This window comes from Erythrolamprus reginae, chromosome 1, assembly GCF_031021105.1.
Source record: "Erythrolamprus reginae isolate rEryReg1 chromosome 1, rEryReg1.hap1, whole genome shotgun sequence".
Classification (NCBI taxonomy): domain Eukaryota; kingdom Metazoa; phylum Chordata; class Lepidosauria; order Squamata; family Dipsadidae; genus Erythrolamprus; species Erythrolamprus reginae.
Window position 1 is genome coordinate 70,918,488 of NC_091950.1, and position 22,697 is coordinate 70,941,184.

The window sequence follows — 22,697 nt, forward strand, 5'->3', positions numbered from 1 at the left end:
AAGAACAGCATGAAAAAGAACAAGGCAATCAAAACAAAAGGGAGTACGAATAATAAAAGTAAGAGCAAATCAAACAATCCAGAAAAAGTTCCAAATCACAGAAGGATATTAAAGAGCCTAAGCTAGTGATGGCGAACCTATGGCACTGGTGCAACGGGTGGCACACGGGGCCATATCTCCTGGAACGCGAGCTGTTACCCTACCTCCGTTTCAATGTACATGTGTGTGCTGGCCAGCTGATTTTTGGCTTGCCTGGAGCTCTGTGAGGGCATTTTTGATTTCTGGAGAGTCTCTGGGGAGATGGGGGAGGGAGTTTTTGCCTCTGGAGCCCGGAGAGGGCAAAAAACAGGCCTATCAGGCTTATCAGACCTCCAGAGGGCCTCCAGAGGAGCAGGGGAAGGCCATTTTCACCATCCCCAGGTATTGAATTATGGGTCTGGCACTGGACCAGGGTATCTACGAGACCGCCTTCTGCCGCACGAATCCCAGCGACCGGTTAGGTCCCACAGAGTTCATCTCCTCTGGGTTCTGTCAACTAAACAATGTTGTTTGGCGGGACCCAGAGGAAGAGCCTTCTCTGTGGTGGCTCCGACCCTCTGGAATCAACTCCCTCCAGGATTAGAACTGCCCCCACCCTCCTTGCCTTTCGTAAACTCCTTAAAACCCACCTCTGTCATCAAGCGTGGGGGAACTGAAACATCTCCCCCTGCCTATGTAGATTTCTGTGTATGATATGACTGTATGTGTGGTTTTTTATATATATTGGGGTTTCTTGTTTTTTAGACTTTTTAAATGTATTATTGTTATTTTAGAGTTTATCTATTAGATTTGTCATTATATATTGTTTTATCATTGCTGTGAGCCGCCCCGAGTCTACGGAGAGGGGCGGCATACAAATCTAATAAATAATAATAATAATAATGCACTTTTGGCGCCTGAGGAAAAAAATGTTCGCCATCACTGGCCTAAGCAATCCATGATATAATGGATGTTGTGCGATATAATGGCATTCATTATTGGTATGGAAAATAGCCGATTGCTGCCTTCATGAAGTGAAAACACAGTTGCTCACACATAGAACATAGAGTTGAATGAACCTCTGCAGTCACTAGATAAACGTATAGGTACTAATTCTGTTTTTATGGCAATATTTCCTTTGAATCACTTTGCTAAAGCTGTACCATGCGTCTAATGTTGTTTAACTATGTATCTTTTGTCTTTTATTCCATATTTACTACTTTCGTCTTAGTATATAAACTTCTGTTGTCTATATATTTATTTTTCTTTACATTATTTACGGTATCATAATTATATATTACTTTTACTGATGAATTTTTTGGTTTTTTGTTTGTGCTGCTTTTGTTCCCTGTGTAAGATTGTAGCCTGTGGTACAACCTTTTACAAGTAATATGAGCCCTATAATTGGAGGTAATTCTAATTATAATCAGCAAGATGTACTTCTGAATAAACATATTTTCATTCTGAGCATATTAAATGAGTTCATTCTGGAATTCTATATAAAAAACATTCTTAGATGAAAAAAACCCTGCATTCCGTCTCAGTATCTTTTGGAGGAAGTTAATAGAAAGTCTGGTGTTTCTTTTTTCTTGCAGACAATTGTAAATTATTGTGCTGCTGTTCTACTTTCCAGATGTGGAAAACAGCTTGTCTTTCCTCTTTTAAAGAGAAGACTAGTCTAGCAGAATTTGTCTCAGATGGCAATGAAATTAGAAGCACACATAAAACTGATCATTTCTGCATTGCCCCACTAATTAAAAGGAGTGATGAAAAATCACTTCAGAAATCTTCTACACTTAATGTTCAGTAGACTTTTTAAACCTGGAAACAAAGTTGTGACTTGAGTCACTTTGAGTCCATCTTCATCTGCATGTCAATTTAAAACAGTGTGAATTTGTGTGTGTGTGTGTGAAATTGGGTCATTAACAATGAATACATACAATTTCACCTTCCTAAATGATGAATCCTGTCAAGAAGGGCAATGATGCTGAACTCCAAATCATATTAACATAGATTTGTGCAGTCTATTCCCAGGGATGGTGGGAGGTAGGTCCAGCTGCAAGCTGAATCCAGGCACTAAAAAACTCAAGCTGAAACAAGTTTTGAAACCAAACCCTCATCTAAAACACATAGGCGAATAGATCAAGCCAGGCTTGGGAGCACAGAAAGAAAAGTATATTGGTACCTTGGTACTCAACTGCTTTGAAATTCATCAGATTTGGCACTGAATGCATTTTGATGTGAAATTTTTCTCCTGGTACTCACTGTTTGTTTGGTACTCCACACACAAGCTAGAACTTGTCGGCGTTGGCTGCCTTGTGTCTCACTACATTATTTCTTATGGGGAAAATTCATTTGATACACATTGTTTATGGTACTCATTGCACTTCCTGGAACCAATTAACAATGAGTATCAAGGTACCACTGTATTGTATTAAAAACAAAGCCACCTCAAAAGCAACATTCTTCAGTCCCTCAGAGTAGCTAAACATATTGAATATAAAACTGCTAAATGGAGAACATTTCCACAAAGCCAATACAGTATTTTAACTTCCCAGATCCAATTGGCAACAGGCCACTGCAGTTTTCATTGACACTCTTTGAAACCAGCCAGTGTGTCCTCTCATTTTGAGCTGCAAGGTTTTCATTGTGAGAAAAATATAAGAATCCATCTCTGTGAGGAAGGAGGTTCCACAGAGCAGAACGATCTACTCATTTTAGAGGGGCTGAACCCCAGTGGAAAAATTGTCCTTAATATTTGGTTTGCAAATTGTTTTTAATTATTTTGGATTGTTGATTTTAGTTTAATTTACTGTCCACCGCTGAGAGTTCCTGCAGTGAAATAGCCAGTCACATAAACTGTTTAAAATAAAGCAAGAGGAGAAGGGAAAAATACCTAATATGTGTCAAGTTGCGTAATGTGTCTCCACTAGGGTTCTGCATTGGGAGGCTGAAATAAGCAGAGTAGAGTAGAGTAGAATAGAATAGATAGAATAGAATAGAATAGATAGAATAGAATAGAATAGAATAGAATAGAATTCTTTACTGGCCAAGTGTGATTGGACACACAAAGAATTTTCTTTGGTGCATATGCTCTCAGTGTACATAAAAGAAAAGATACATTTGTCAAGAATCATGAGGTACAGCACTTAATGATTATCATAGGGTACAAATAAGCAATCAGGAAACAATCAAGATTAATATAAATCGTAAGGATGCAAGCAACAAGTTATAGTCATAAGTGGGAGGAGATGGGTGATAGGAAAGATGAGAAGACTAATAGTAATAGTAATGCAGCCTTAGTAAATAGTTTGGCAGTGGTGAGGGAATTATGTTTAACAGACTGATGGCATTCAGGAAAAAACTGTTCTTGTGTCTAGTTGTCTTGGTGTGCAGTGCTCTATAGTGTCGTTTTGAGGAGTTGAAGCAATTTATGTCCAGGATGCAAGGGGTCAGTAAATATTTTCACGGTCCTCTTTTTAACTCATGTAATATACAGATCCTCAATGGAAGGCAAGTTGGCAATAATTCTTTTTTAGAGACCAATGTATGCAGATATATTTTCTCTCATTGTTATTTTCCTTATTATTTTCTTATTACCATTTTACCTACCGTGTTTCCCCCAAAATAAGACACTGTCTTATATTAATTTTTGCTCCAAAGGTTGTGCTATGTCTTATTTTCGGGGGGTGCCTTATATTTGTCAAATAAGACAAATTCACAGGCAGAAAAGCTGACACCCCCAAAGAAAGTGTACCATACGGTACACTGATTACTGTACGGTACCTGTCAGTATGGCACCCACACACACAAACGACGGCACTTATATGGTACAACAGTATACTCCCGCTATTGCAGCTTCCGGCCACCAGAGGAACTACAGTCTACGCACTGTAGTGGAGAATGTAATGGCGGTGAGACAGCAGTAGACAAAGTGATGGAAGGGTCCAGCAGGGGACGCAACATTATTACGGTACCGCTATGAACAGCTTTGAATGGTATCGTATGTTTTTCCACCGTACCGTATGTAAACTTGACTACGCCTTATTTTCGAGGGGTGCCTTATATTAGCAAATTCTGCAAAACCTCTGACATGCCTTACTTTCAGGGTACCTCTTATTTTCGTGGAAACAGGGTATGTCTTAGGCTTTTTTGTTTTATTGTTAACTTTGTAAAACCCTGGGAAGAATCCCTGCAACAGAAATAGAATTATTACACGATTTTCACAACGTGTCTTTGTGATGATGGTTTATCAGCAGGCAATAATGGAGTTTAAGCAACGTTTGAGGAATGTGGCAGGACAGCCAAAGCAACCTGCCTTCCTAGAGACATATATAAATGTAATCGTCTTTGGTCCAAATCAAGTAATTGTGTACAAATATAGGAGACTTCTAACTTTAATATGCTTTAATGTGCTTCCAAAAGCTGTTCTTGATGGAATGTCCGATTATGCAGTAAAATTGCCCTTGTGGTAAAAGGGGCAGTGAAACTATTCTCCTTTTAGAAACATGCACAATTAAGATTTTTATAATCTTTTTCTTGTTAATTTAGACATTTAGAACTTTTTTTATATATAGTTGCTGCTGGCTGATCGAAACAGTTTTGTTTCTTTGAATCTAAAAAAAAAATCTATACACTCTATTGTTTGTTGAACTGCCACGATTTGATCATCTTGACTTGTATTTTCGTTTTTATTTACTGTTCACTCTATTATGTATTTGTGGAATTCTGGTTGTTGACCGCAATAAAGTTTTGTTTGTTTCTTGATTTGGCTGTGCTCTCAGATACTTTCCCAGCTCTGGCCATGTAATGAGAAATTATTTTTGGTAAATTCCTCTGTCAGTGTCTGATCAGTTCCCTCTTCCTCTGTTGTGCATGGAGACCTTCTTTCTCAATCTTTTCTGTCTTTGTGCATATGGAGATTGTGGTTTTGCTTGGGAAACTGAGTTCCTTGCCTAAGTAGGACGGTCCCCACAGATATATAATTTTATAAAAATTTCCCTTAATTTTAGCACATACTGGTTGTATTAGAGATGTCTGTATTTCTTTCAATCCACTGCTTTCCCAAGACACTGTATCTACAGGTTTTTTCCACTGGCTTTTTGTTGACAGATATATAAAATGGTAAATGTAGACATTTTATTTGGAACAATGTAAGAAATCATTATTCTAAAAATTTAGCACAGCTAAATTTCTCAGTCGCTACATGCAACGCTGGCGGCTTCAGGAGATGCTATCCCAGTGTGTGTTGTGGTTAGCTCTGGCCCAGCTCCTGCCCCAAGGAATGTGGAGGTGGATGTGGGGGAAACATCCACATGTCACAGGCCTGTTTTGCTCCCGATAGAGTCAACTAGTGAAGTATCCGATGACGAAGGAAGTGTGGGTGTGATGGAAGAGTGGGGCTTGGCCCAGGAGGAGATCAATCTTTCTTATCTTCCTTATCTTCTTTGGATTCAGAGGAGGAACGTATGACAGACCCACGCATGCGTAGAGCTATGCATAGGAGAGAACAACTTAAAACATAAGGAGATAAGAGAGGCCACCTGTGGTTGGGTGGGGCTCCAGTAATTAGAGCTGCTGATAAAATAGCAACGTGCTGGCTTGGCCGTTGTGGAAGATTATCTGATCATAGTTCGTCAAGGTGAATTGTTGTTTCCTGATTGTATTCAAGACTGTGTTTGGATTCCTGGACTTTGGATTATACTTCATTGTGAGTGTTTATCACTGTTTGGACAACAGTATCTGTGACCCAATTTCACAGTTACTGAGTTAATAATTGGACTTCGTTCTTGTATTGTATTTCAACTGTGCATTGTTGCTACAAGAAATCCCTTTGAAGTTTAAAAGGGAGTTTTTTCTTCTCTTCTGTTGATAAAAAACATTTATTTGCCTTCTATCTTGTGTGTGTGTCTGCTTGGACTAATTAACCTGTAATTAAGGACAGTTGGCACATGCAGGCAGAACAGTGTGGAGGAGTGGGCACAGCTCAGCAAGCTTCACAGCCACATGAAGCACCACCAGGAGGTATGGGAAGGCCTTCCGGGACACTCAGTGCTCCTCTGCCGAGGCCCATGGGAGTCATGGTTGGCCTGGCAATCCTTCCCCCTGCTGTCCCTCCCCTGCGGGTGCCTCTCACCTGGGCCAGCTCCTCCCAACAGATGGCATGGTAGCAGACTCCACAGAACACCCACATCTGCACAGAGCACTGGTAGCAGATGTGGTACTCACAGCAGCCCAGGTCCACCACCTCCAGCTCGCCATAGCATAGGACGCAGCTGCCTGGGTCCTCCAGGCCAGGCCTCCTCCACCCAATCCCTGCTGTAGCTGCAATGCTGGTGGCTTCAGGAGATTCTAGCCTGGAAGGAATGGGAGATGGCAGCCTGGCAAGCTTTGCATCCACAACTGCAACAGCAGTGGCTTCAGGAGACACTGGCAGATGGGGAGGGGGCTGTCCATCCCAGCAAGCTTCATAGCCACATGGCTGTGAAGCTTTCCTGGCTGCCCCTCCTCTCCACCGTGGCTGCAACAATGTGGTTTCAGGAGAAGCTTGCAGGTAGGGATGGGGCTGCCTGGCCCAGCAAGCTTTGTAGTCATGTGCCTGTGAAGGGCCTTGCCAGGCTGAGGCCCCACATCTCCACCGCAGCTGCAACGCCAGTGTCTTCGGGAGATGCTGGCCTGGCGGGAAAGGAGGAGGCTAGCGCAAATGCTTACCTGTGTATAGCAGGAGGAGGCGGTTCTGTAGATGCACATGGCAAAGGCAAGGCAGGGCAAGCATCAGGATGGGCCCCGGTTTGGGGGCATGGCCAGCCAGCAGTCACTGTTGGTTTGGCGAGTGGTGACCCTGCTCAAATTACTGCTACTGGTTCTCCTGAACTGGTGCAAACCAGTAGCAACCCACCACTGACAGTCACTCATGCCAGATTAGGTATTGGCATGAGACCTATATGAGGCTGCCCTTGAAGAGTATTCAGAAACTTCAGCTAATATAGAATGCAAGCAGAGTGGGCAGTTATGTGGGCTTGTAGAGCAACTACACCTGAGTTCCATAAATGTATTGCTTGCCAGTTTGCTTCTGGGTACAATTCAAGGTTCTCGTTTTAACCCTTAAAGGTCACTCATTTGGGGATTCTTCTTGTAATCACCTAAATTATTATTTTCAACTGGCTCTGGAAAGTTCTGTGTCTCTTTGATATGCGCTATAGTATTACAGTAGAAACCAGTGATGGCGAACCTATGGCACGGGTGCCACAGGTGGCACACAGAGCCATATCTGCTGACATGCGAGCCATTGCCCTAGCTCAGCTCCAACATGCATGTGTGTGGCAGTCAGCTGATTTTTGGCTTGCACAGAAGCTCTGGGAGACTGTTTTTGGCTTCCAGATAACCTTTAGGGGATGGGGAGGATGTTTTTACCCTCTCCCAGCTTCAGGAAAGCCTTTGTAGCCTGGGGAGGGCGAAACACAAGCCTCCTGTGCCCATTTCCAACCTTCAGGGGGCCTCTAGGGGGCAGGGAAAGCTATTTTCAACCTCCCCAGGCGTTGAATTATGGGTGTGGGCACTGACACATGCACGCTAGTGCAGGTACATGCTCTTTTGGTACCAGAGGAAAAAAAAGTTAGCCATCACTGGTATAAACTATCTATACTATATATGCATCTATTGTTCTCTCTCAACTCCTGCTTCTCTCTCAACTCCCCCCAGAGATTAGAATTGCCCCCACCCTCCTTGCCTTTCGTAAGCTACTTAAAACCCACCTCTGCCATCAGGCATGGGGGAACTGAGATACTCTTTCCCACTAGGCCTTTACAATTTTATGCATGGTATGTCTGAATGTATGTTTGGTTTTTACTTTAATGGGTTTTTAATTGTTTTTACTATTGGATTATTGTGTATACTGTTTTTTTATTGTTGTTAGCTGCTCCGAGTCTCTGGAGAGGGGCGGCATACAAATCCAATAAATCAAATCAAATCAAATCAAATTAATTCTTGTTCCTATTTGCGAGTTCAATTTTTTGACATTTTTCTGGTCTTTAATAAATGAACACCAAACGATATCTTTTGCTAGCTAATTGGAGTAGCATACGTGATTGATCTGATCTGATCTCTATATAGGAATTACCTAGGAATGTGTGGGATTCAAACTAAACTGGAGAATTTTTGAAACTTTATCACCCAGTGGAAGTATTTTGAGTGCTTTGTGGCCTCGTCCAGCATGAGATCACATAGAACCCTTGGTAGCTTTCTATAGTACTGGGAATACAATTGATCATATTTGTCATGATCCTGTAATTTTGGCAGTTAATCTGAAGGAGTATTCAGAGAACTATGTAATCCAGGTCCAAACTTTCAATTCTTTTTATCAAGTGTGACCAATTACTCATTTCCTTGACTAATGCATATCATGTCTCATTATGTCTTGTAGATAGATAGGCTGTTCAACCTATAAGGAATTATACATTCTTTCTAGAATAAACAATCCCAGCTTCATTACAGGGGGCAATAGTGAAATACCTCTTGGGGGGGAAATTATCAGATCTTGAAAATTTGAACAGCTAGATAATTTGTGGCCAACATCCCTTTTTTATACACGTACTGAATGAATTGGCCAGATACAAATATTCAAGGATTAAACATCTTGTATAAATTTGTCTCAATTGGGTTTGGGTCATACTGGAAGAAGATCTTTGCCAGCAACCAGGGAAAAAACGTTGTTGATCCTCATGAACTTTGGAGTGGAATTTGATACTATTGCCTTTAGAAGTGTTTCCTAGGTCAGTGTTTCCCAACTTTGGCAACGTGAAGATATTTGGACTTCAACTCCCAGAATTGTCCGCTGGCTGGGGAATTCTGGGAGTTGAAGTGCAAATATCTTCGAGTTGCCAAGGTTGGGAAACACTGCTCTAGAGCAGCGTTTCCCAACCGGTGTGCCGCAGCACACTAATGTGCCGTGAGACACAGCCAGGTGTGCTGCGGAGCTCCTAGGGAAGCTCCAGCTGGGCGGGGCGCTGCGGGTGCCGGGGCGGGCTTTCCCAAAACAGACAGAGAAAGCCCTCTCTCGCAGCCCCCTGGCTGGGAGTGCTTTCGCTGTGAGAGAGGGCTTTCTCCGTCCGTTTCGGGAATGCCCGCCCCCCCTCTCGCGCGCGCGCCGCTCCCCTTTTCTCTCAGCCCTCCCTAGCTTCGCTTCTCAATCCCTCCCTCCTTCCGTCTTTCCTTCCCCTCAGCCGTTCTGTCTGGGGGTCTCCCGCTCTTCCCTTCCCCGCCTCCCAGGCTTTGCCTTCACCACCCCCACCCCCTTTTTGGTTGGCAAGGAGTCCTTTGCCGCATCCTGCAATTCGCACTCGGCTCGAGGCCGCTTTCCCTGGCTGCGCTCTTTCTTTCTCTCTCTCTCTCTCCCGTGAGCCGGGGGAAGGAAAAAACAAACAAACAAAAACTTCTTGCAACGGGCCAGCCCGCGCGCTCGTGCCCGCGCTCGTCCCTTCAGCAGCAAGGGAGGGAAGTCAGAGGGCGATGGAGCGAGCGAGCGCTCTTGTCCTCGGTGCCCTCTGCAGCCTGCCTTCCTTCTTCTTTGCCGCCACTGAGGGACGGAGAGAAGGATAGAAAGGAAAGAGGGAGGGAGGAAAGAGGGAGGGATAGATAGAAAGGAAAGAGATAGAAAGGAAAGAGGGAGGGAGAGATAGAAAGGAAAGGGGGAGGGAGGAAAGAGGGAGGGAGAGATACAATGGAAAGAGGGAGGGAGAGATAGAAAGAAAATAGATAGAAAGGAAAGAAGAAGGGAGGAAAGAGGGAGGGAGAGATAGAAAGGAAAGAGGGAGGGAGAGATAGAAAGGAAAGAGGGAGGGAGGAAAGAGGGAGGGAGAGATAGAAAGAAAATAGATAGAAAGGAAAGAGGGAGGGAGAGATAGAAAGGAAAGAGGGAGGGAAGAAAGAGGGAGGGAGAGATAGAAAGAAAATAGATAGAAAGGAAAGAGGGAGGGAGAGATAGAAAGGAAAGAGGGAGGGAGAGATAGAAAGGAAAGAGGGAGGGAGGAAAGAGGGAGGGAGAGATACAATGGAAAGAGGGAGAGAGATATAGAAAGAAAATAGATAGAAAGGAAAGAGGGAGGGAGGAAAGAGGGAGGGAGAGATAGAAAGGAAAGAGGGAGGGAGAGATAGATAGAAAGGAAAGAGGGAGGGAGGAAAGAGGGAGGGAGAGATACAATGGAAAGAGGGAGGGAGAGATAGAAAGGAAAGAGGGAGGGAGAGATAGAAAGAAAAGAGATAGAAAGGAAAGAGGGAGGGAGGAAAGAGTGAGGGAGAGATAGAAAGGAAAGAGGGAGGGAGGAAAGAGGGAGGGAGAGATACAATGGAAAGAGGGAGGGAGAGATAGAAAGAAAATAGATAGAAAGGAGAGAGGGAGGGAGGAAAGAGGGAGGGAGAGATAGAAAGGGAAGAGGGAGGGAGAGATACAATGGAAAGAGGGAGGGAGGAAAGAGGGAGGGAGAAATAGAGTGAAATGGAGGAAGAGATATTTTTTTTTGTACAAACTTTTCTTTAGCCCCCACCCCCACTCGAGAGAGAGAGAGAAAGAGAGACATAGCAAGAGAGAGAGAGAAAAAGAAAGAAAGAGATAGCAAGAGAGAGAGAGAGAAAGAGATAGAAAGAGAGAGAGAAAGAGATAGCAAGAGAGACAGAGAAAGAGAGAAAGATAGAGAGCGAGAAAGAAAGAGAGATAGCAAGAGACACAGAAAGACAGAGAAAGAGAGATAGCAAGAGAGAGAAAGAGAGACAGAGAGAGAGAGAAAGAAAGAGATAGCAAGAGAGACAGAGAAAGAGAGAGAGAGAAAGAGATAGCAAGAGAGACAGAGAAAGAGAGAGAGAGAAAGAGAGAGAGAGAGAAAGAAAGAGACAGAGAAAGAGAGACAGAGAAAGAGAGAGAAAGAGAGAGAATGAAAGAGAGATAGCAAGAGAGGCAGAGAGAGACCAAGGAGAGAGAAAGACATAGAGGGAGGGAAGGAGGGAGAGAGAAAGGGAGCAAAAAAGAGAGGAAGAAAGAAAGAGGGATGGAGAGAGAGAAAGAAGGGAAGGAAGGAAGAGAGAGAAAGAGGGAGGGAGAAATAGAGTGAAATGGAGGAAGATATATTTTTTTTGTCCAAACTTTTCTTTAGTCCCCCCGCGCCCCCCCCGTCCCCCCGTTCAGTGTTCCCCAGGATTTTGAAAATATGAATAATGTGCCGCGGCTCAAAAAAGGTTGGGAAACACTGCTCTAGAGGGTATGTTAACATTCCTGGCCTTTTCATTTCTTGATTAGATAATTTCAGTGATTTATAAAACTTATATCTATATACAGTATTTTTATTTTTAATAATAACTTCAAATTAATTATTAAATAACTTGAAGTCTTATAGAGTGTAACATTAGAAGCAGAAAGGAGCAGCGGGGGTTTGCTCCCGGCTCTGGCTGGTTCTGCAAACTGGTAGTGTCGGCAGGGGCTGGCGCTGCCGACCCGCCTACACCCAATGTGCCTGCAAACTGGTAGCAAAGGGTTGAACCCATTACTGGAAAGGAGATAACAATGTTGCGATTAATGAAAAATGTAGCTAACCAAATTGACAGTTCTAAACTCCCCTTAATTTTCTTTCTTTAAAACACTTGGATTTTTTTAAAAAATCCTAAAATGATATTTAAGATGCTCTGAGCTTGAAAAGTTAAACCTGACCGTTATTTATTTCTATGTAAATAATTGAATATTCCTATGTTTGATTGATTTGATTTGATTTTGATTTTATTGGATTTGTATGCCGCCCCCTCTCCGTAGACTCGGGGCGGCTAACAACAGTGGTAAACAGCATATGACAATCCAATATAAACAGTTAAAAACCCCTATTGTAAAACCAAACATACATACAGGCACACCATGCATAAAATTGTAAAGGCCTAGGGGGAAAGAGTATCTCAATTCCCCCATGCCTGGCGGCAGAGGTGGGTTTTAAGAAGCTTACGAAAGGCAAGGAGAGTGGGAGCAATTCTAATTCTATGTATCATTTACTGAATTAATTATGACATTCATACTGGACTTTCCCCCCAAAATTCTAGATAGTCCAGTGTATTATATTCAGTGTAGAATATTTCTATACTGTAATTAAATTAAAGGGCTAAAATTCTTAAAACTAAAATTTTGTCTTCATTGAAAAATTTCCCTATCTGATATTCTACCAAATATTGACTTACAAGTTCTAGATATTCCAGACAACAAGTTCTATTAATCAAAATATGATTGCCAAATTTTAAGAATCTAACAAGTATTAAATACCCAGACATATTGTGACAATGGAATGGATTTAGATGGAGGTAGCAAAAATGTCAAGAAGGTTAACATATGAAAGATAATATGAAAAGAAATTGGGATGTTTTGCTTTGGAAAAAAAGCAGCTAAGGGCAGGCTTCATAGCACCTTTACCAATATCTAAAAGGTTAACACTTAGAAGAACAAAATTTGTTGTGCTTGGTTTTAGAATGCAGGTTACTAAATAAATATTTTAGGTTCTAGGAAGAAAAGTTATAAACTTTTTAGGAAATAAATCCTAGCAGTTTGATAGTGAGAACCCTCACTCATGTAGGTGGTAACTTATCTTTTAATAGATGTGCTTAAATTAAAATTAACTAACTATCCATCTAATGGAAATTACTTAATTTGCATTCCTGCACTGGGTTGGTAATTTAGCTGAGTAATACAAATTACTTTTTCAATTCTAAGACTCTGAGATTTAATATCATGGACACCAAATGATATTGGATAATGATAACTTTCCTGCAAAATTTCCCTCAAATGATAATTTCTCTGCAAAATCCCCCACCACACACACACAGTTCGAATGGGGAGCTTCCATCAGAAAAGCTCTGTTTTGCATGACTATCACCAAATCTCAGATTGAGATTTGGATTCAGGAAAGATCAGTCATGAACTTCATTATCGCGGCACAGAAATCAGAGAATGTAACTATCTGTCACAGTTTTCTCTCTCAGAGTATGTACAAAAATAGAATCTTCAACGTTTTATTCCTCGGGACTATATCAAGTGTTAAGTAACTGGACACCATGTGTAAAAACTACAGTTCCAGCTGTGCAGGATGTGCATGAAGGCAACCCTGCCTCCCCTCATCCTCTGGCAGCCTTCCCCGCCACAAATGCACATTTTTTGTTTCCTCCACCCACATAAGCTAGGGTAGCATCCGGTCCTTCAGTGAAGAAATACTAACACAATGCAGTGAACTATTGTACGGTTTCCCTGTCAGCTTAAGAAAATAGAAGTAATGATACTGGCAGATACTGAGGGATCCCGAATTATTTATTTGGTCCTGCAGGTGCTTTGCAGTTATTAGAAATCATCTAATATTTTGATAGCATCCCTTCTAGTCCTGTAGTCCCTGTAAATTAGTAGTTTTGTGGTGGTATGAGCTTGTGCTTTCCATATGTGAATTCATTAACTTGCTGAGTACAAAAGTCCAGTACATTGCACTTGGGTCAAAAGCACAAAGGCACTTTCAGGTTGAAAGGTTTACCTGATGACATCACTGTTCTCCAAGGAATGCACAGTCAGGGATTCATCTCTCCAGCAGAAGCTGGAGTGAAAGACAGGCGCTCACCCTGTTAGATATTTGCCTGGGTGACCTACCCAGACAGGGTAAAAGTCAAAAGTTCAGATTTGTTTATTGCATGTTGATTGGTTGCCTTCTTTTGGTGCTTAAAATGTATCTTTGTAAAACTGCCCTGTTGCTGGGCTAGATTGTATAAATAGGAGAACTGTCATTGTATAGAGCTCTCAATACTCCATTGCTTCTTGACTGAATTGACTTCCTTGTCCTGTTAGCGAAATAAACCTTGCTTGATTCAACCTTGCTTTGAGAGTTATTACATTGGCGACAACCCACACCAGCACTCAGGTCTCGAACACGAGCTTGTTATCCTTCAATTCAGCATCCTAATTATGTGAGCCACCATGTTCCTTAGTCCAGTAGCTTGATGGGATGTAAACTAAGGACCTCATCTATGACAAGATAGTTATTAGTCCAGTGGTGACCATCTTCCATTCATTGCTACTTCCCATTTCTCCTTGAACTGACATTGTCCAGGTGCCAATTCCCAGAGACACATGGATTTTATACTCAGAAGGCCAGGCAGAGACAGGGCTGCCCTGAATGAGGTTGCCCCTTTAAATCCCATTGGCCCTTTTGAGGGGGAGAAGGTCATTCTTTCTGGTGACCTCAGAGAGTGTACACCTGAGCATCCCATCAGTGGCCGGCTGGCCTATTTTGCGGACTGATGGGAGGAGTCCACTTCAGACACTTGGATTAGAGAGGCAATTCGATCCAGTCTCTTGCTAGAATTCCCCTGAGTTTTGTATCTGCTGTCTGGTTTCTAGAGCACTCATGGAGACAGCTGTCCATCACTTACTGGTCACCAGGCCATCGAGACAGTTCTGTAGGATCAACGTGGACAAAGATTCTACTCGGTCTTGTTTATAGTTCCCAAGACCTCCGGGGAGTGGAGGGCAGTTCTTGACCTCAAATGAACGAACCGTTACATCATCTACAAATGGCTCAAGATGCACTCACTTTCAACCATATTAGAGGGCATTAGGGAGGGCAATCTCCCCTCTTCCATTGATCTTACTGAGGCATATCTGCATTTTGAGAGATCCCAAATTATTTATTTGGGCCTGCAGATGCTTATTGTCCCACATCACCGGCAATACCTGAGATTCCAGTTCGCTGGAACTCATTACCAATATAAGGCAATGCCATATATTGCTAATATTTGTATATTGCTCAGAAGGAAATATCTGAACATATTTCCTTCTGAGCGGAAGCTGGAGTTGCTTCTTCTCCTTCCACTATAAACCAAATGTTCTCGTGCAAATAGAAACACATATTTACCTCCAGGGGTGGGCAGCAGGCAGGACGGCGTGTCTCCGAGGACTCGGGGCGGCTCACAACATAAATGAAGCTGTGTGCCCAGCTCCAGCTGATCATCCCACCCTCCCATCCTCCTCCTCTTCCTCGGAAAGTGGCAGAGAGACCAGCACTGGCAGAAGTTGCAGGGGGCCCATTTCCTCCCCCCTCTTTTCTCAACAGCTCATTGGCACTCGTTCACCTGGCTACCCAGCCTGAGGCAGGGGGTGACCAAGGATGGAGAGCACAGGAAACGCAAAGCAAATTGTCATCCCAGAGAGCAACACTGGTGAGGTTGTAAGTCGAGGACTTAACAGTTCACTTGAAGGATGATTATCATTCAAGCCACTCCTGTCTGGTCACATGGCCGGCAAGCCACACCCACAAAATAAGCCACACCCACAGTGTGGCAGTAAAAATTTTGGCTGCCCATTACTGCTTACATCCATTGTGCTGCAAAACTGATTCACCAGCTCCAAAATACAAGCCGTAGTTAATGTCAAATCACACAGAGTATATGAGTATTTCAGCACATATTTCTGGCCCCTTGAACAGCAAAAAAAAAAAAGTTTTCTTTTTTATAGTTCTCCATAAGATATTTTGTCATTCCACTTTTTTTTGTCTTTATGTGCTTCTTTTGTTCTCCTGCTCTCTGAAGCTACATCTAGCGGTACCTTTTGGGTCTTTTCCCATGTTATTTTGTGTTGAGTGAATTGCAAGAAATGTATATGCTAGAGTTACAGAGTATAGTAGCATCCACCCATTCTCTTTCCCTGCTTTAATATATTGAAAACAAGGGAAGGCAAAGAAAAGCCTTGTTTCACTGCCAGAAAGGAGGAACAGATTAAACTCTCAGGAAGCTACCAGGGATTCCACATTTTACTTTTGAAAACTTGACCTCCCTCCTTTGCAGCAACACAAGGGAAAGAGGATAGGCCTACAAGCTGTAAATCATTTCTCATCACATTAAGTAAAAGTCTCATCGCTAAGATCCTGCTGGGAAGGTGAGAAGAGCAGAAGAGAGGGCAAATAGCAGGAGCCCGTTTTTTTTTTAAAAAAATTGGTATTCTCACTGGCTCCGAGAAAGGAGATGAAAACAGCACAGACAATGAAGAGACTGTCACAATCGATTTTGCTCATGTGCCAAGTTCCTGGCTGATATTGGCGCAACAATGACTTATAGCTAAAGAAAGGGTCAGGTGGGGAGATCTGAAGAAAGGCGCTCAAGGGAACGTTCTCTGTGCGGAAAAAGCTAGGAGCAGCTCAGCTGCTGTGAAGCTATGCGCTCTGCATCAGCTACATTTGGGAGATTTCCAAATTATCTTTGCGCTAAGGCATTGTTTCTTTCCTTGGGATATGATCCTGGCAGCTTGCAGACCAAAAACTACTGAGGATTTTTTTTGTTTTTTGTTTTACTGTAGCGCATATAAAACTAAACTAGAGGTATAACAAGCAGGAAGAGGGAGATTGTGATATTGCTGTATAGAGAGCTGGTGAGACCACATTTGGAATACTGTGTTCAGTTCTGGAGACCTCACCTACAAAAAGATATTGACAAAATTGAACGGGTCCAAAGACGGGCTACAAGAATGGTGGAAGGTCTTAAGCATAAAACGTATCAGGAAAGACTTAATGAGCTCAATCTGTATAGTCTGGAGGACAGAAGGAAAAGGGGGGACATGATCGAAACATTTAAATATGTCAAAGGGTTCAGGAGGGAAGTGTTTTTAATAGGAAAGTGAACACAAGAACAAGGGGACACAATCTGAAGTTAGTTGGGGGAAAGATCAAAAGCAACATGAGAAAATATTATTTTACTGAAAGAGTAGTAGATCCTTGGAACAAACTTCCAGCAGACGTGGTAGATAAATCCACAGTAACTGAATTTAAACATGCCTGGGATAAACATATATCCATCCTAAGATAAAATACAGAAAATAGTATAAGGGCAGACTAGATGGACCAGGAGGTCTTTTTCTGCCGTCAGACTTCTATGTTTCTATGTTTCTTTGTTTCTATGTTTCTAAATCATAAATTTCCCTCTAGATTCATTCTAACAATGGCTACTGTGCAGTGAAGGGCTTCCAAAATTTTTACTACCACGCTGTGGGTGTGGCTTATACAGGATGCCCTGCATTTTCTTTCAACATCTTTCAGTGCAAATTGGGTCCACTGGGGCGGAGCTCCATTCTTGCTACCCCACTGCATTCCCCCTTGTCCGGGCAGCAGCCCACCCCTGCTAGTGTGGCATCACCACTACCAGCAATTCCACGGATGGTATTATTATTCTACAGGAATCCATTTAAGCATCACAGATGGAGCCTCATGTAAATGGCTGCATCTCTTCCCACATTCTTCTTTGTTAATTTTGGTTTTAGTCATCCTTATTCCTGAAGCTGCTTTTTATGGTATTTTGCTGCGACATTTCTGGAAATTTCAAAAGCTAAAACAATTGCAATCCCACCCCCCAAATGAACTTTGAACTTTTATTTTATTTTCTGTAGAGAGGCAACTGGCTTCCTTGGTCCCAATAAGATTCAGTGTTATTTTTATATTGCCATCCAAATTTGATATATCAACAATTGAAATAGTCTATTGCCTGTTACTATCATCCTACTTTATCATATGTGGAATTTCTATTCTTACTTAATCCTTTTTTCAACAGAAAGAAAATCCTTGTCCTGATTTTATTCCATGCTATATGATAGAGATAACAGGTTCTCCAGATCTTTATCAAAAGAAAAATAAATAGGCAGGTTTTGTTTTCTTTGCACCTTTGCACCTTTTTCACAGCTGAAAAAGCGCTAAATATATATATTTTTAATCTAGCTAGGTAGCCAAAACCTCCAGTCTAAACTCTCTCTTTTGCATGATGTACATATGTGTTTATTTGTTTCCTTTTCTGTAATACAGAAATGCAAAAACTAATGCCCTTCATTTTGGATATAACCATTGAACATATATTTGGAGCTGGAAAGAATTGTCAAAAATATCTGGAATGTAGCAAGTTATCTTATTGCAGTTACTTCAGTTTATTAGCAAGAGATCTCCCAGATTTGATACTCTTTTTTTTAGGAAATATGAATGACCTTCTCTGGTTTTATTCTTAGGAGAACTTTAAATAAAATGTCTTCAATTAATATTTTGGTACTGATTTTTGATGATGCTAGACTTTGCTTTACAAATATTTTATCTGTTGATAAACCTATGACTTAAACAGTGATGGGCTAAGAGCCAGAACGCCCGGAACACGGTTCCGGTAGCGGCAACAGAGTGTGTAGGCCTGCTCTGTTGCCACTGGGCATGCACACGCCATGCACTTGCAACCGGCGTGATTCCAGTAAAAAATACCATTTTTTTGCTTCTGCACAAGCGCAGAAGCAAAGAAACTGCAATTTTTACCCAAATCTCGCTGCCGCAAGGACGTCAATGCGAGATTTCGGCTGCTGCACATGCACAGCAGCCAAATCTAGCTGCAGCACCTAGAGTGGCAGCTAGGGCCAGCAAGCAACAGCCACCCGTCTGAGGTCCGGATGGGTGGCCTGTTCTCTGTTCTCCCATGCCGCAGGCATCTCTTGGTGCACAAGACAGAGCACAGAGCTCGGGGCTGCCCTGCCTGCTCCCCACGCCATGGCCCATTGAACAGGAGATAGCAGGTAAGAGTCGTGGTGTGGTGAAGCGGGTAGGTTGCTTGTGCCAGTGTCGGGGGGTGGCGTGGCGGTGGCTGGCAATGCGGCAGGCCGATGGGAGCTGGCAGCTCCCATTGCTCATGCCGTTGTCAGGGGGTGGGGAATGGTGTCGTGGCAGCTGCCAATGCGGCGGGCCGATGGGAGCCAGCAGCTCCCATTGCTCATGCTGTTGTCAGGGGGTGGGGAGTGGCGTAGTGGCAGCTGCCAATGCAGCGGGGCGATGGGAGCCAGCAGCTCCCATTGCTCATGCCAACGTCAGGGTGTGGAGGATGGCATAGTGGCAACTGGCAACGCGGCGGACCAATGGGAGCCAGCAGCTCCCATTGCTTGTGCCAGCATCAGGGGCAGGGGGTGGCAACCAGCAGTGCGGGGGGTGGCAGCGTGGCAGAAAGCAGTGCGGCAGCTGGCAGCGCCGCGGGCAGATGGGAGTGGGATGGGGAGCATCACGTCAGGGCGGCAGGGGCTGCTAGCGCAGCTCTTACCTTATTTTGCCGGTCACGAGTGACCAGCAGCTCTTATCTCCAATTTCCAATTTCCGTGCAAAACCCCCTTCAGAAATCTCACGTGCACGTCTTCATGTGAGATTTGGCTTCTACGCATGTGCACTCCCGGCGCGTTCTGCTAGGGCTGAAATTGGTAGCCCGCCCCTGGACTTAAATTATCAAGAAGGGTACTTTATAGAAATTGGAGAACATATAAAGTTATCCTACATAATTTCTCAATGTATTCAATACCGAATATTTCCATATTAACTCAAACCAAAAAGAGTGAATTACATCAGTATATTACATCAAAGAAATGAATTCAAGCAATGAATCCCAGGCCCTGGGGATATGGTTTCAAATAGCAAAGGTATTAAAAGTAAGATAACTTCAGGAAAAGTACAATGGACTGAATATCCTTTAAAATATCCTTTAAATAAAAATTATTTATTTAAATAATAAATAATATTGGATTTTATCTAAGACACTAGTTAACATAGGGGCAGTTACATAGAAGGTTTTTTTTCATGCACTGGAGAAGAAATATTGTTATGACTGGTCAGCTAAATGTTTAGGCTGGATTTGGCATTTTTATTCAAGTCCTTCCCAAGGACCTGGGATAGGCAATGCAATTGTTTGATGTTGTTAAAGGTATCATTATAGGATGTAAACTTTTTAAGTACAGCTGTTTTTTCCAATTGACTGATTATGATTTTGTCAGTGCCAATGGTGTTCAAGTTGCGCCTCAGCTATTTGGGATTGTATATACTGTCTTTGCTTTCTTTTGTTACAGTTGTTCTGTTTCTATTTGCAGATTTGTGGTTTTGTCCAGTTCTTTCTTTTCTCTCCTCTGCTGTCTCACATCTAGTATCTAGGCTTTTTTGTCTTTCTTATCGACAATTGTTAACTCTGAGAATATTATATGTGGCAGGTGCTTGTCAGTTTGCATTCTAAAATCTCTGAGCACTTTAACTTCTTTGGTTTCTATTTCTTTGTCCATTGTATGGTCCCACCAGTTCTTGCTTGCAGACAAATGGTATTTCTTGCAGATATTTCAGTGCTTCATTGCTGCCACTTTGTCAGGCCATTGTTTGTAGTCAATTTATACAATCTTGCAGCAGCTAACTAGGTGGTCCACTGTTTCTTCAGCTTCGTTGCAAAGGTGGCCTTTCCTATCTGTTGCTGTCTTCTCAGTTCTGGCTTTGTAAGCATTGCCCTTAAGACTTTTATGTGTGTGATGTGTATGTGTGCATGTGATGCCTTCCTTTGGAAAATTAGGGAATGACAAAATAATTCATAAATAAATAAGGGGGGGAATCCAACTTTTAAAAACATTTTATTAAATCAGTGTACAGCAGAGTACATAAAACTCATACTATTGGCAAAATCCTTACCCCAAATCCTTCCTCCATCTTAAATATACTATATTGCCTTTTGATATTCAATACATTATAACTAATATTATTATAATCTGACCTATGATGCTATGCATTTTAAATGATGTAATCATTAAATTTATTAAATAACGACCATCAATTAAACTTATCCCTGTAACTATTTCACTTCCTTCTGATTAAACCTGAAATTTAAATTCGTAGAAGGAAAATGAAATTAGCTTTTAATTGGTTTAAAACATCAAACTAAAAATTGCAAGTATTTGACAATATTGTCAAATTTTTGCTATTTCCATACAAGCAAAAACTTTTGCAGCATAGGCAATCTAGAATTTTTCTCTCTTGGGATATTTCTCCAAGTAGCATGAAAGAACTACTTATAGTTGCCCCTCTAACTGTAAATGCTTTAATTTTATACATTTGCAACTGAAACATACCGTGTTTCCCCGATAGTAAGACACCCCCAATTGTAAGACGTATCGGGGGTTTCAGGGGGGTCGGCTAATATAAGTCATACCCCAAAAGTAAGACATATGTCTTACTTTCGGGGAAACACGGGGGGTATTGCCGGGGGGAGGGAGCCGTTCCTGGAGGGCTCTTCTTGCCCGGGGTTTTCTTACACGCCTTGCTCGCCGCCGCGCCCTGGCCTTTGCCCGGGGAGCCTCACTCGCCGGCCGAGCCTTGCGTGGGGCTGTGGCGTGGAGCGGCCAGCGAGCGGCAGCGGTCCATTTTCAGGCTGCCCAGGATCTCCGCCTCGGGGAGGTCTTCGGCATCGCTCAGTGAGCCCGTGGACATGGCCTCGGGACGGCGGGGGCAGGGAAAGGGAGTCCGCTCAGCTCGCTTCGGACCAGCACCGTCCTTTGCTTGAGTCTCCCTTACGCAGCGCGCCACCGCCAGCTGGCACCAGGCTGCGTAAGGGAGATTCTCCTGGGCGCGCAGCTCCCTCGCCAGCGCCGCAAACTGCTACGCCGCTTCGGCCAGGGCCGCCGCCTCGCCCGCCAGGTGGCCCAAGCTCTGGGCGCAGCGCGCCACCGCCAGCTTGGGCCACCCGGCGGGCGAGGCGGCGGCCCTGGCCGAAGCGGCGGAGCAGTTCGCGGTGCTGGCGAGGGAGCTGCGCGCCCAGGAGAGTCTCCCTAATGCAGCACGCCACCGCCAGCTGGCACCAGGCTGCGTAAGGGAGATTCCTTTAAGGGCTGGGAGAGGACGGTTTACAGCTCGCGACGTCGCGTTAACCTTATGGGTGCCTCGCGCTCTTCCCGCCGCGGCTTCTTTTACGATCCAAAGGAGGGAGGGAGAGAGCGAGCTGAGCCCTCTTTCACCTCAGGACTGCAACTCAGTACTGGTTGGGGAAAAAGGGAGGGGCGGAGAATTCGGGCCAGAGGAGGCCGCGATTGGCTCCAGGGCCTTTAGGAGGTGGGAGGGGAGGAACCAATCGGAGGTGACATTTAAGATCTGCGGAAGAACCACAGAGAAAAACTAGAACGGAGGGAAATAAATCCTTCTGTCTCACATTTCCTGTGCAGTGGAGGACTCTTCTCCATTTTGCGGATAGGATGGCAATCTCCGGAGCGGTCAGCGAGATCGGGGAGCGGGAATGGCGGCAGGGGGTCGGGCCAAAAATGAGCCGGCCCCGGTGCCTGGGACATACCCCGAAAGTAAGACATTGTGGGGCTTTTGGGGATAAAAAGAAAGTAAGACGCTGTCTTACTTTCGGGGAAACACGGTACAATTCTTGAAGAGTACAGTTGATAACTTGAATTAAACCATTGAAACATTTACAAATTAAATTGGGAATTATATTTCTCTCAGAGCTCTGGTGACTAAAACTGAAAAATTGGAATACAAAATAGTGTTTTTCAAGCATATTTTGTTTACCAAAACTTATTTTAAACTTCTATTTTATTTCAGTATTTAGTTCCATCCTTCTAGTTATATTCTTGTCACTTTAATTTTTTTCCTGAACCACACTGAATGTGTTTCAAGCTGATTATCTCAATCTTCTAGCTCAAAGGTTTACATATTGTCCTCTCAAACTTCTAACTCAAAGGTTTACATGCTGTTCTCTCAATCTTTTAATTCAAAGGTTTGCATGTTGTCCTCTTTTAAAGTGTAAAAAGGTAATTATTTGTTACTGTTCTGCCTGAGGAAACCTCTGTCTTTATTAGTCATTGCTAGAACATTAAAGGG

At 43.2% G+C, this 22,697-nt stretch overlaps 1 protein-coding gene across 4 annotated transcripts in view; it reads left to right on the top strand.

The window, feature by feature from the left end:
• SLC25A21 (solute carrier family 25 member 21) overlaps positions 1 to 22,697 on the top strand; it is a 314,802-nt gene that overhangs the window by 120,213 nt on the left and 171,892 nt on the right. The gene's annotated exons all lie outside the window — the stretch shown is intronic.